Here is an 11122-nt window from a genome sequence, read left to right on the forward strand (position 1 = left end):
TCATAATTCTCACAGGGAATGATTCTACTTTAAAACAATGCAGCATTTTGGTCCTAACAAATGTCTGGCTGTTATAATAAAGTACAGTCAGTGATTAATTACATTGAGTTAAATCCATCACTTCCCAACCTTTGAAGAAAAAGGAGGGGATAGGCTTAAACAATCAAAGTTGAGTTTAAATTCTTCTCTGGTATCCTGCAAATCAAATGATGGTAGAAAATGACTGAAATTGAAGTGCAGAGAAAAATCTGTAGGTGAATAACTCAAAGAAGCAAGAATGCAATTCTTTTTAGAATATTATCTAATAAATGAAGCTTCCAGTTTGGGCAGGCTGACTGCTCACTCTACCTCACCTTGGCCACAGTCCTTGCTTCTGAGCTCACTTTCTGTGCTCACACCATTTTTTTTTTGGTAATGGTTTTTTCGTAATGCAAAAACCTTGCTCCTTCCTCAGAGCCCAGATTAAATCTTCTGACCTTCTTTCCATTGTTGAACTTGTGTAGCATATAGTTCTTTGAACCACATAATTTAACACTTAATTTTATTTTATGCCCCTTTAATAATTCCATGTATGCAAAATCATATTTTGCCAATAAGAGGATATATTCTTTGAGTAAAGGGCACAGGTCTTTCAGAAACATGGCTGACATTTAATAAATATTTATTGATTGTTTAATATGCTTCCTAATGCACATAAGTTACTCTTAGGAAGTAATTATACAGTGGAAGACTCTGGCTGAAAAAAATTGATGCAGAAGGATGTTGAGCTGAGAACTGGATAAAAACAAAGCTTACATTAATGGTAGCGAATGACATGATTAACACCTTTTCTGGCAGCCTTGCAGCTTGAATTTGATAAAGGAAAGTAATTTCTCCAAAGAACCAAAAGCTAAATTGAGTGATTGAATTTAACTCCATAGTGTAAGGCTGTGTTAGTAGATTTTTAAAAAGATGACATTTGAGTGTATTTTAAGTGCAATACATCAATCTGCCATTGAGCTAATGAACTTCAAGTTGAAAATCACTGAGGAGTTTGGTATAGATGACTCCTTCAAGTATCCTTGGGGAGGCAAGATGTGTAGGTAATTGAATGAAAATCTATCTTGACTGACCCCAATGACAACAATGTCCAACTCACATTACAAATCACCTGTAGTCTTTAATGGACTATTTTTTAATTGCTTTAAAACTGTTAATGGTAACTACAAGGGAGCAGAGTGTTTCTTATTTGTTTATTCCTCATCAATAAAATAAATTTCTAGTGTTTTTTTTCTTTATCACTGGCAGTTCACAATTAGCTTCAGTTGCTCTAGTTCACATTTCATTGGAGGAGAAAAAAAGCACATTTGGTTGTCTTTTATTTTGCTAATCTCTCTGTCTTTATGAATGCCTTGAGATTATGGGATCAGATTTGTTCAACCATAAAATGTGGGAATAAACAAGTAATTGGTGACTGTAAACTAATAAAAAGGAAAATAAAATAGAGAAACACCTTTTTCCTATGAGTTCTTGTAGGCCTGCATCCAACTTCACAGCCCAATTAAAATATGATTTTCTGTTTTTCTAAAGGGAAACATAAATGTTTAAAGACTGTTACACAAATAATATATTATGAAGAAGTCATAAAATGAATATGTGTTTAAGTAATGGTAAAAATGCATGAAACTGAACATTAAAATATGTAGTAATATTAATAAAAACAGAGAACCAATAGCTAGAATATTTAAGTTAGTGCTTGACCAAATGTGCTCTTTGAAGTACATCATCAGAATTACTTGGATGCTTAGAGTGCAGGTTCCGGGATCATACCCCAGATCTGATAAATCGGAATTTGTGAAGGTGAATCACAAAAATCTATTTTGTAAAATAGTGTCTCCAATGATTCTTGTAGATGCAGGAACTAGAAAACTATGAAATGCACTTGACTTTTTAATTCTTGACTTTCAAAAATATGTCCAGAAAGATAAACATCACACTATTAATAGTGTCAACTCTGGACTACAATGTTGGAGGAGGGAAAACTCTTTTAATTATACATCTTTGCATTGCCTTTCCCCCAGATTTGGCATCCTTTAGTAATAAAGAGAGTACAAACAAGTGATGGTTTCTGATATTATTATGAGTTGCATTTTGTCTGTGGATTCTCACCTCCAACTCATATCCTTTGCTTAAAAGTGGCATATTGGGAACATCTTGGTGTGGCTCAGGCTGCCATAACAAAATACTGTAGACTGAGTGGCTTCAACAACAGGAATTTATTTTCTCAACAATTCTGGAGCATAGATGTTCCAAATTAAGTTCTAGCAGAGTCAGTTTCTGTTGAGAGGTCTCTTCCTGACTTGCAGACAGCCACTTTGCCCTCATGTTCTTTCCTCTAAGCTTGGGCAGAGAGAGAGAGAGGGAGAGAGAAAGAGAGAGAGATGGAGATGGAGAAAGGGAGAGAGAGAGAGAGAGGGAGGGAGAGAGGGAGAGGGAGAGAGAGAGAGAGAGAGAGAGAGAGAGAGAGAGAGAGAATGATAAAGCTTGTGATCTTTCTCCATCTCTTCTTAAAAGGACAATAATACTATCAGATCAGGGCCCAGTTTTTATGACCTCATTTAACCTTAATTACTTCTATACTCCAGGGGTACAGTACAGCCATGCTGGTTGTTAGAGCCTCAACATCTGAATTATGGGAGGGTTGGGTGGGGGGTGGTACACAAACAGTCAATCCATAAGAAGGATGATCTTATGTTCTGACTGAGCCATGGTGAGGGAAGAATTAAGTGATCTTTGTCAAAATCCTTGAAGATAAGTGAAGGATCAAAATGTAGAGACCAAATGACTAATGTGGTGCAAATGTGGTTAAGAGAAATGAAATAGAACATGGATAAAGAAGTGGGAAGAACAGGATTAAATTGAGAAGAATCCAGGAAGATGACCACAATCAACAGTGGGCAATTCCTTTTAGAGGCTAACAATTTCATAGCTGAGTTTCCATTTAAGGACCCAAGACTCAAAGATGATCCTAAGTTTGTTAACTTCTTTTATGCTTTTAATTTGTAAATTACAAGGTGAAAACAATATTTAACTCATTTTTATTTTTAAAAAGGTACTGCTTAATTTAGTATGAATGCTATGAATCTGACATTGAAAGCCCAAGTTGCTTATTCTAAATATTGCTGAATAAAACCCAGTCCATTAACAAGAGAAATAGAAACAATATAACATAGAAATATCACTAGTATAAATCTGGAATGATCTTGATATATTCAGGGACATAAACTAAATGGCTAAACTTAGTTCATCTAGGAAAAAAGTCTCTAGTGGGAAAAATATAGAGAAAATAGACATCTTGAATTTTCTATTTTTTATCCTATCACTTTCTCTCTTCCTCTGGATGTAGGTTTATGTGATATGAAAGATCTTGTTGACTCAGAACAAGGACAGGTTTTGTTACATATGTGGTGATGTCTGCCTCTCCCACTCCTGCTCAGCTGTGGACTTCTTTGCACTTTATGTGAAGATGCATCCTTGCTTAGTTCCTGAACTCATGTTGGCAAATAACAGGAACACATTTGTTATTTCCATCCCACCAATGTGACAGGGTCTAGAAATAGTTTTGATGTTATTCAATCAGGATCCGATATGCCTAAAATGAATTTATTGTATCTGGATGTTTACCCATCTATACTCTCCATATGGACCTCATCAGTTTGCTCAATTGTGCCTTCATGTACTGGTAACTACTAATTTTCTCCAGGGGGTAACTTTTTTCAACTACTTACCTAAAAAGAAAATAACACTTTGATTTACTTGTGGTATTGCCATAGTATATGTTATGTCTTATTCCTGATACAGTTATTACCTGTTTCGTATCTTCTGAATGACTCCATAGCCTGATACCAGGATTTTGTTATACACCTGATTTCAAGTCATTCCTGCTTCTTTGAACTTTGACTCTGTGCCCTTACTTGTTTGGTTGGAGTTCCTCCATCTTCAGTGGCTATTAAAACAAACCATGGCGGGGCGCCTGGGTGGCTCAGTCAGTTGAGCATCTGACTTCAGCTCAGGTCATGATCTCAAGGTCTGTGAGTTCAAGCCCTGCGTCAGGCTCTATGCTGACAGCTCAGAGCCTGGAGCCTGCTTCAGAATCTGTGTCTCCCTCTCTCTCTGCTTCTCCCCCCACTCATGCTCTGTCTTTCTCTCTCTGTCAAAAGTAAATAAAATATTAAAAAAAAACATGGCCTCTTTGGGCACTATTCTTTATACAGTGTGTCCTCCTTCAGAGTCTTGCCCTAGAGAAATATCAATTGTTTTCAGTTACCTCTCTCGTATGGTCCTCGTTTCCTCCTCTTGTCCACTAGCCATGTTTCTTGTTCATCATGCTTGCTTTGAAGCCAAGCTCACTCAACGTTCACCTGAAAGAAAGTTTGAGTTATAGTTCACAGTGCTTGATAAAAGACATCTTGTTTCATAGAAAGAATATATATTTTTGAATCATAGACACACTGGTAGAATTATCGCCTCCAAGAATTTCCCAGGGCTTAGCAACCTCCCATCAGTGGTGGGATAAGATTGTTTGATATGAATTCAGGGGGAAAAAAAAAAGGTTTCCTTAGGGAACCTAGCCATCAGAAAGTAACTTGCCCTACGGACTAGTGTGTTGGTGGAATGATGGACCTGGTGCCCACGGTTATTTCTATTTTTGAGAGGCCGACACAAACCTGGGTTTACTCCCTTCCTATGTGGCTTTTGCTATTTTACGTTATATAAGATATTTTGACAATGGAATATTTTATGCTCCAGCTTATTCTCCACTCTGCATTTTTCAATACATACCTGAAGTAAAAGAAACAAGTCATGAATGCAGTTTGTATGATTCTTTTATAATATTCCATCAGCAGTGTTGTAATGCCCTTTTTCTTGGATACAAATGTAACAACAGCATTTCTACTTTATGTCTACCTACTATTTGACTGACAATCTCATGTTTTTACTAAATGATTCCCGATAAGTTTACACAATCTTACATATTCAGCTTGAAACCATGCCCCTGGTAGCACCCCTTATTTGCGAAACCAATTATATCCTTATGTGCTTCTATGCACTTTCGAATGCAGCTTCCTGTTACTACAGTGCATCAATTTGTATGAAATCCATTCTTTTCTTCCTCTTCTTCTCCTTCTTCTGTCTTATTTATTGACCTTGCATACTTTGAGCTACTGTGTGGACCATGTTCCCTTTGCCTTTATCACAAAGAGCCACTTTCATTTCTCTGGACTTAGACTTTCTTTCCTTACTTTTCTTACTGTAACTGGTAGTTCAATGGCTGGTCTGTCTCGTTTACCTTAGGCTTGTTTCATAGAGCTTTTCAGCAGAAAACCTGAAAGAAGATTATTTAGGTACTTTATGTGTCAGTGCCTTATAAATTATAAAATACATTAATTTTATTTACAAGTGAAAAAAAAAAGAGACTCAGAAAGTTTAAGTGATTTCTTCAAGGCCACATCAGTAGCAAATGATAAAATCAGATGTAAAGAAGAGTCCTCTGATTTTTAAGTCCAATAGATAAGTAGTATCTCATTGGCTCTTTTACTGGTGTGAAAATAAAAACAAGAATTTGTAAGCACTCATTGACTTTTCAGGTAGACCTTAGTTATATAGCTGCTGGATTCATTGAAGGGTAGTAGCAAAACCTCAAACTGTTATCCATAACTGTCTTCTTTGCTGAGGTCTTGATCTAATTAGAGTGTCCTCACCCTGTTAAAATACAGTTAGAGGGCATTTTATGAATTTTAGCTGAAGAAGAGAAAATGAGGTACTAATTATCTGATATAACAGTATAACAGATTTTGTTGTTGTTGACACATAATTTGAAAGCTAAACCATTTCTAGAAAAGAGCAAGAGATATTTTAATGTGACATAAAGGGAACCCATCTGGGACAAGAATCTCTTCACTTATAAATCTAGAACTTAAAATCCAAACATTTGGATTTTACTATATCTTGTTTTTACTATAATTTTTATAAAACAAAGAACTACTGGGAAAATTAAAAAATATGACCTATTTGTATGTTTGATTATAATACAAGTACAGATACGAGGTTCAGCCAACACTAGAATTTCAGGGGAACTAATTTGCTGAATATATATTTATTTTTGATTAAAAATACTGTTTATTAAACCAACATTTGTTTTCTTTTTTTGAACGTTTATTTATTTTTGGGACAGAGAGAGACAGAGCATGAACGGGGGAGCGGCAAGAGAGAGAGGGAGACACAGAATCGGAAACAGGCTCCAGGCTCTGAGCCACCAGCCCAGAGCCTGATGCAGGGCTCGAACTCACGGACCGCGAGATCGTGACCTGGCTGAAGTCGGACACTTAACTGACTGCACCACCCAGGCGCCCCTAAACAAACATTTTAAAGAAACTAAGTTACCAACTGGGCTTAGTTCTGGAAAAATTTTAAGGTGTTTAAAATTTTTTGTGAGGTTTGTTTATTTTTCAGAAAGAGAGAGAGAGGGAGAGAGAGAAAGGGTGTGAGCAGGTGAGGAGCAGAGAGAGACACAGAATCTGAAGCAGGCTCCAGGCTCTGAGCTGTCAGCATAGAGCCCGATGCGGGGCTTAAAACCATGAACTGTGAGATCCTGACCTGAGCCGAAGTCAGATGCTTAACCAAATGAGCCACCCAGGTGCCCTGGATTTTAAGGTTTTTAACTGCTTAGCTGTAGTATCCTGTTAGTGCAAGTTAAAAATAAAATAAACACGATATTATTGTCACTGGAGATTGTTATTATTATTTTAAAACTCTGTGTTTTTTAAAGTTTATTTATTTATTTTGGGAGGGGGAGAGAGAGAGAGAGAGAGCGAGCGCTCCGGTGCAAGTGTGCACAAACAGGGGAGGGGCAGAGAGAGAGCGAGAGAGAGAGAAAATCCCAAGTAGGCTTTGCGCTGTCAGCATAGAGTCCGAGGGGGGCTCCATCTCATTATCTATGAGATCATGACGTAAGCCAAAATCCAGAGTCAGACGCTGAACTCAGCCACCCAGGTGCCCCTGGAGATGATCATTACTGAAACTGCTTCATCTTCAGATAGGAAACATTGGAAAAATAATCTAATCTTCTTATTCTTTATTTTTGGCATCAAATTTGCCATGCACCACCTTTATATATAGATAGATATTTCTTTCTGAAATTGCTATTACAAATATTGTTTTCTCTTAGAAACCTTTCACTCGTATTCATTCTCTAATCACTTTAACTAGATCACAGCAATAATTTTCTGATGTCCTGCTTCCAGTCTCTCTTCTTTAAACCTGTCTTTCATATTGTTGTCAGTTTAAGCATGCTAACATGTCACTTTCTTCTTGTCACTCGGTTAAAATAATCAATAATTTATAATGAGTTTAGGTATCTATAAAAAACCAGCTGGTAAGATGGGTGGGAAGTTCAGGTGAGAGAACTAGCAAAGAGATAATTAAGGGTTTTACAGAGTTAGAAGAGAATCAATATCAAAGAGGTGAGTTTAAAATTAGGAACTAGAAAATTAAACTGAGAAGGAATGGCTCTAGAATCATGGCTTGCAAAATTTTCATCATGACTTGAAATGAGAAATACATTTCATATTTTGGCCAGGTATACACATGCATAATCACCCATCTACACGCCTGTGAGTGCACACACACACACACACACACACACACCATGAAACAAACGTCACCAAACATTAGTGTGATGCATCAGATGTTTTCAAGTCAATTCTCTTTTATTTTATTAAAAAACGCCACAAATTTGTGGCGGTAACCCACTGAGTTCACTAGTGAGTCTTGACCTGCACTTTGAAAAATACTTCTACTGAAGAAAATAGCTGCAAGTGTTGAGCCATTAAGACCTGAGAGGAAAGAGTTTTAAGGAGTTTTAAGAATCTTAAGGAGATTCATATAGGGAGTCAAAGACAGCAGAAATATTAAGATAATGGTTCAAAGGCCTCAGTTGGATTTAACAATCATAAAATAATAATAAAGTGGTGCCTATTGAGTACTGATTTCCATGGTCAGATGTGGAATAAAACCAGACTGGGAAGGGCTAACAACCAACCAACTGAGGACAGTTGTTTCCCTAAAGAAATTTGAAAAAGGCATGGGGATATTGTTTACTTCCACTTTACTAAAAGAAGTAGGTTCACACAGGATAAGAAGTTTAACACTCTTTCACAGGTAGTGGTACCAGAACCAGCATTCAAACCAAGCCAGCTCATATTCTGAAGCCTAAGATTTCCCCATCATGTCACAAGAGGGAATGGTTGATGAAGACCATGGTGGGATTGATGCTTTGCTTAATATTTTGTCCTCCATTAATCTTTCCCTGTTCATTTAGCCACATCTTCCTTTGGAGCATCTATTGAGGAGTATTTATTGTACTCATTAGGCACCTTTCAAATACTGTTTTTACCATGGTTGGTTTACATGTCTTATATGGCCCACTAGGTATTTAAGTTGAACCTCAGCAGAAATAATGTCCTATTCTTTAATTTTTTTGGTGATGGTGGTCAGGGACTGGATATAGTGTGTTAGTTCATTACCCAGCACTTAGAATAATACCTTGCACTTAGAATATATTAGATAAACATTTTTGGGATAAGGAAAAACACTAGACGCTGTCCGGTCTTTGAAAAGACTGTTGCTTTAGGAATCAACATGTGTTGAACCTCACTAGGGTGATTGGTCACAAGCTATATGACTAATAAATAATATTAAACTCCTCACTACTCTTTCTAATTTTTTCAAGTATCTTGCAGACCTGTAGTCTCTTTGGAAATCTTTTCAAAGCAGCATAATCTTTACGTTTTCTGTTTTGTTTCTGAAAGTACCTCTAACTCACCTTAGTTAAGTAGAAGCAGTAATTTTTTTCTTTTAATAAGCCAAATGATACACTAGTGTCCTGCTTTTCTACTGTCGCCATTCTTTCCTATCAATTGGAGAAATCTGTTCTAAGAACCTAACAACTCACCAAATGCCTCTTACATATATCCTGACAATTATAGCAATTTTTCATTGTGATTGTGAAAAATCTTGTGGTAAATAGATCTACTAAGCCTGAATCTTTTTTTTTTAGTATTGTGATTTACTTTAGTTAGTATTTTTATAGGAGCTACAAAATTTTATAGGCTAAATATATCTTAACACTTGAAGTTCCAAGTTAATTTGTCTGCAATTAAAACATTTCTTGTTCTATGGATTTTGTAAGCTAGCTCGATTAAGCCAAGTCAAGTTTAGTATGGCTTCTTAAATAAAGATCCAGTATATCTTTTACATTCTTAACTCTATTCCTAAGAAATTGCCTCTTTTTGAAAGCATGGAAAAAAAAACTATTAGAGAACATATTTTTGTTGAGTAGCAGCATATGTGAAGTGAGGGCACTATTTGGCTCTAAAACAATCCTTTCTCAGGAATTTTGTATCCTGTTGATATTGTACGTATTTCTCATCCTTGAATAAAAAGAGCAGATTTCTGCACTAACCAGAAAGGAGTCCATATGGCATTGTTCTGGATTCCCATTGTAAGTTGAAGGGGAAACGTCACCCTCCCTGGAGCCCTTGATGTTCTGCAAATGAAGGAGGAGGGTGTCCTCAAATTCCTTGCAGCAGGAATCCAGTTAGGTGGGTTGACTTCTAAATGGAATAAAAGGGAAAGTGATGGCATCTGCGTCGGAAATTTGAAGAGAACCTGGGAGCAACTCCTGAAGTTACCATGAAAAACCTGGCTAATGTCAGTGGCATATCAGTCCAGGAATACTGGCCAGTGACTGTGCTAAAAATTGCTGCTGCTGCTGTTGCTGCTGTTGCTGGAGCCACTCCTGTTGCTGGCCACTTCGTTCCTGGAATCTTCACTAACCAGATCCAGGCAGCTTTCTGGGATTGCAACTTCTGATAGTAGCTGACCCCAGGGCTGATACCAGGCTCCCACAGAGGTCTCAGGTTAACCTGCTTACCTTTGCTCTGTGTAACCCAGACTCTTCTTGGCACTATGCAGGCATTGCTGTCTCTTGCAAGAAAAAAAAAAAAAAAAGAGAAAAAAAAGAGAGAAAAAAGACAGAGAGAGAGAGAGAGAGAGAGAGAGAGAGAGAGAGAGAGAGAGAGAGAGACAAGGAGAGAGGAAAAGCTCATTTAGTGGGACTGATGTGGTGCATGCTGGTCCCGGAGTTTCTGCGCATGTACAGCGCCATCTCCCGTGAACACTTGCGGGAGCTCAGGCTCCAGCTCTCCTTCTACGGAGAAGATCCTGAAAAGGTAGAAAAGGAAGAGCAGACCACTGCTGAAAAGACTGTGACCAAGGAGGAATTTTAGGGTGACTGAACTGCTCCAGCTCCCGAATTTACTGCTACTCAGTCCGAGGTTGCAGATTCACCTGAAGGCGTGCAGTGCCCTCTGGGCCTATTCAGCAGTTCTTTGAGGACAATTGGAGCCCTGAGCAGGCGACTGAGATGACCCTGCAGACCCTGCCGGGTAGGAACAGCCACTGCATTGTCTTAAGCTATTCTTTCACAGACTCCTAAACACAAAATGGTAATAAGGTTGACGGAAAACAGCAGTTAAGGGGCTCCTGGGTGGCTCAGTCGGTTAAGCATCTGACTGTTGGTTTCGGCTTAGCTCGTGATCTCACGGTTTGTGAAATGGAGCCTCGTGTCAGGCCCTGCGCCCAGAGCTTGTGGAGGCCGCTTAGGATTCTCTCTCTCTCCCTCTTTCTGCCCCTCCCCGCTCGTGCTCTCTCCCTCTCAAAATAAATAAACATTTGAAATAATCATAATCATATTGATAATTATTACTCTGTCAATGGTGATACCTTGACAACAAACCTGTTAAAGACTGTTTCCCCAACTATCACGAAATGCTGCCCCTTCCACTGTAGCAATGGTGTTGTTGTCCATGATGTACCTTCACTGTGGAGAAACAACAGAAACATTTCTGGGGGTTTTCTTTGTTATGGATCTTGCAGTGAGGTGCATTCAGTGCAACGAAGTAAGACCTTGTGCACAGTTTCCCACAGTGGTACTTTTACAAATGGTGGTTAGGTGCTGAAATACCGTTAATATTATACTTAACTAAGTTCTAGGTAAAATATGCTTACATGGGCTTGCTTG

General features: G+C 38.0%; 1 long non-coding RNA gene across 9 annotated transcripts in view; it reads right to left on the reverse strand.

Moving 5' to 3' along the window:
• LOC102901912 overlaps positions 1–10710 on the reverse strand; it is a 39807-nt gene extending 29097 nt beyond the window's left edge. The window contains exons 1-5 of one of the 9 annotated variants that reach the window (XR_006597061.1): positions 9974–10710; positions 9503–9653; positions 4307–4400; positions 2149–2379; positions 1493–1563 (exon numbers count right to left, since the gene is read on the reverse strand). This is a non-coding gene — a long non-coding RNA (uncharacterized LOC102901912). The remainder of the gene's footprint in view (positions 1–1492; positions 1564–2148; positions 2380–4306; positions 4401–9502; positions 9654–9973) is intronic. The other 8 variants (XR_006597065.1, XR_006597064.1, XR_440170.5 and 5 more) reach the window with 8 other exon arrangements.
• Positions 10711–11122: the final 412 nt, after the last annotated feature.

Source organism: Felis catus, chromosome B1 (genome assembly GCF_018350175.1).
Source record: "Felis catus isolate Fca126 chromosome B1, F.catus_Fca126_mat1.0, whole genome shotgun sequence".
Taxonomy (NCBI): domain Eukaryota; kingdom Metazoa; phylum Chordata; class Mammalia; order Carnivora; family Felidae; genus Felis; species Felis catus.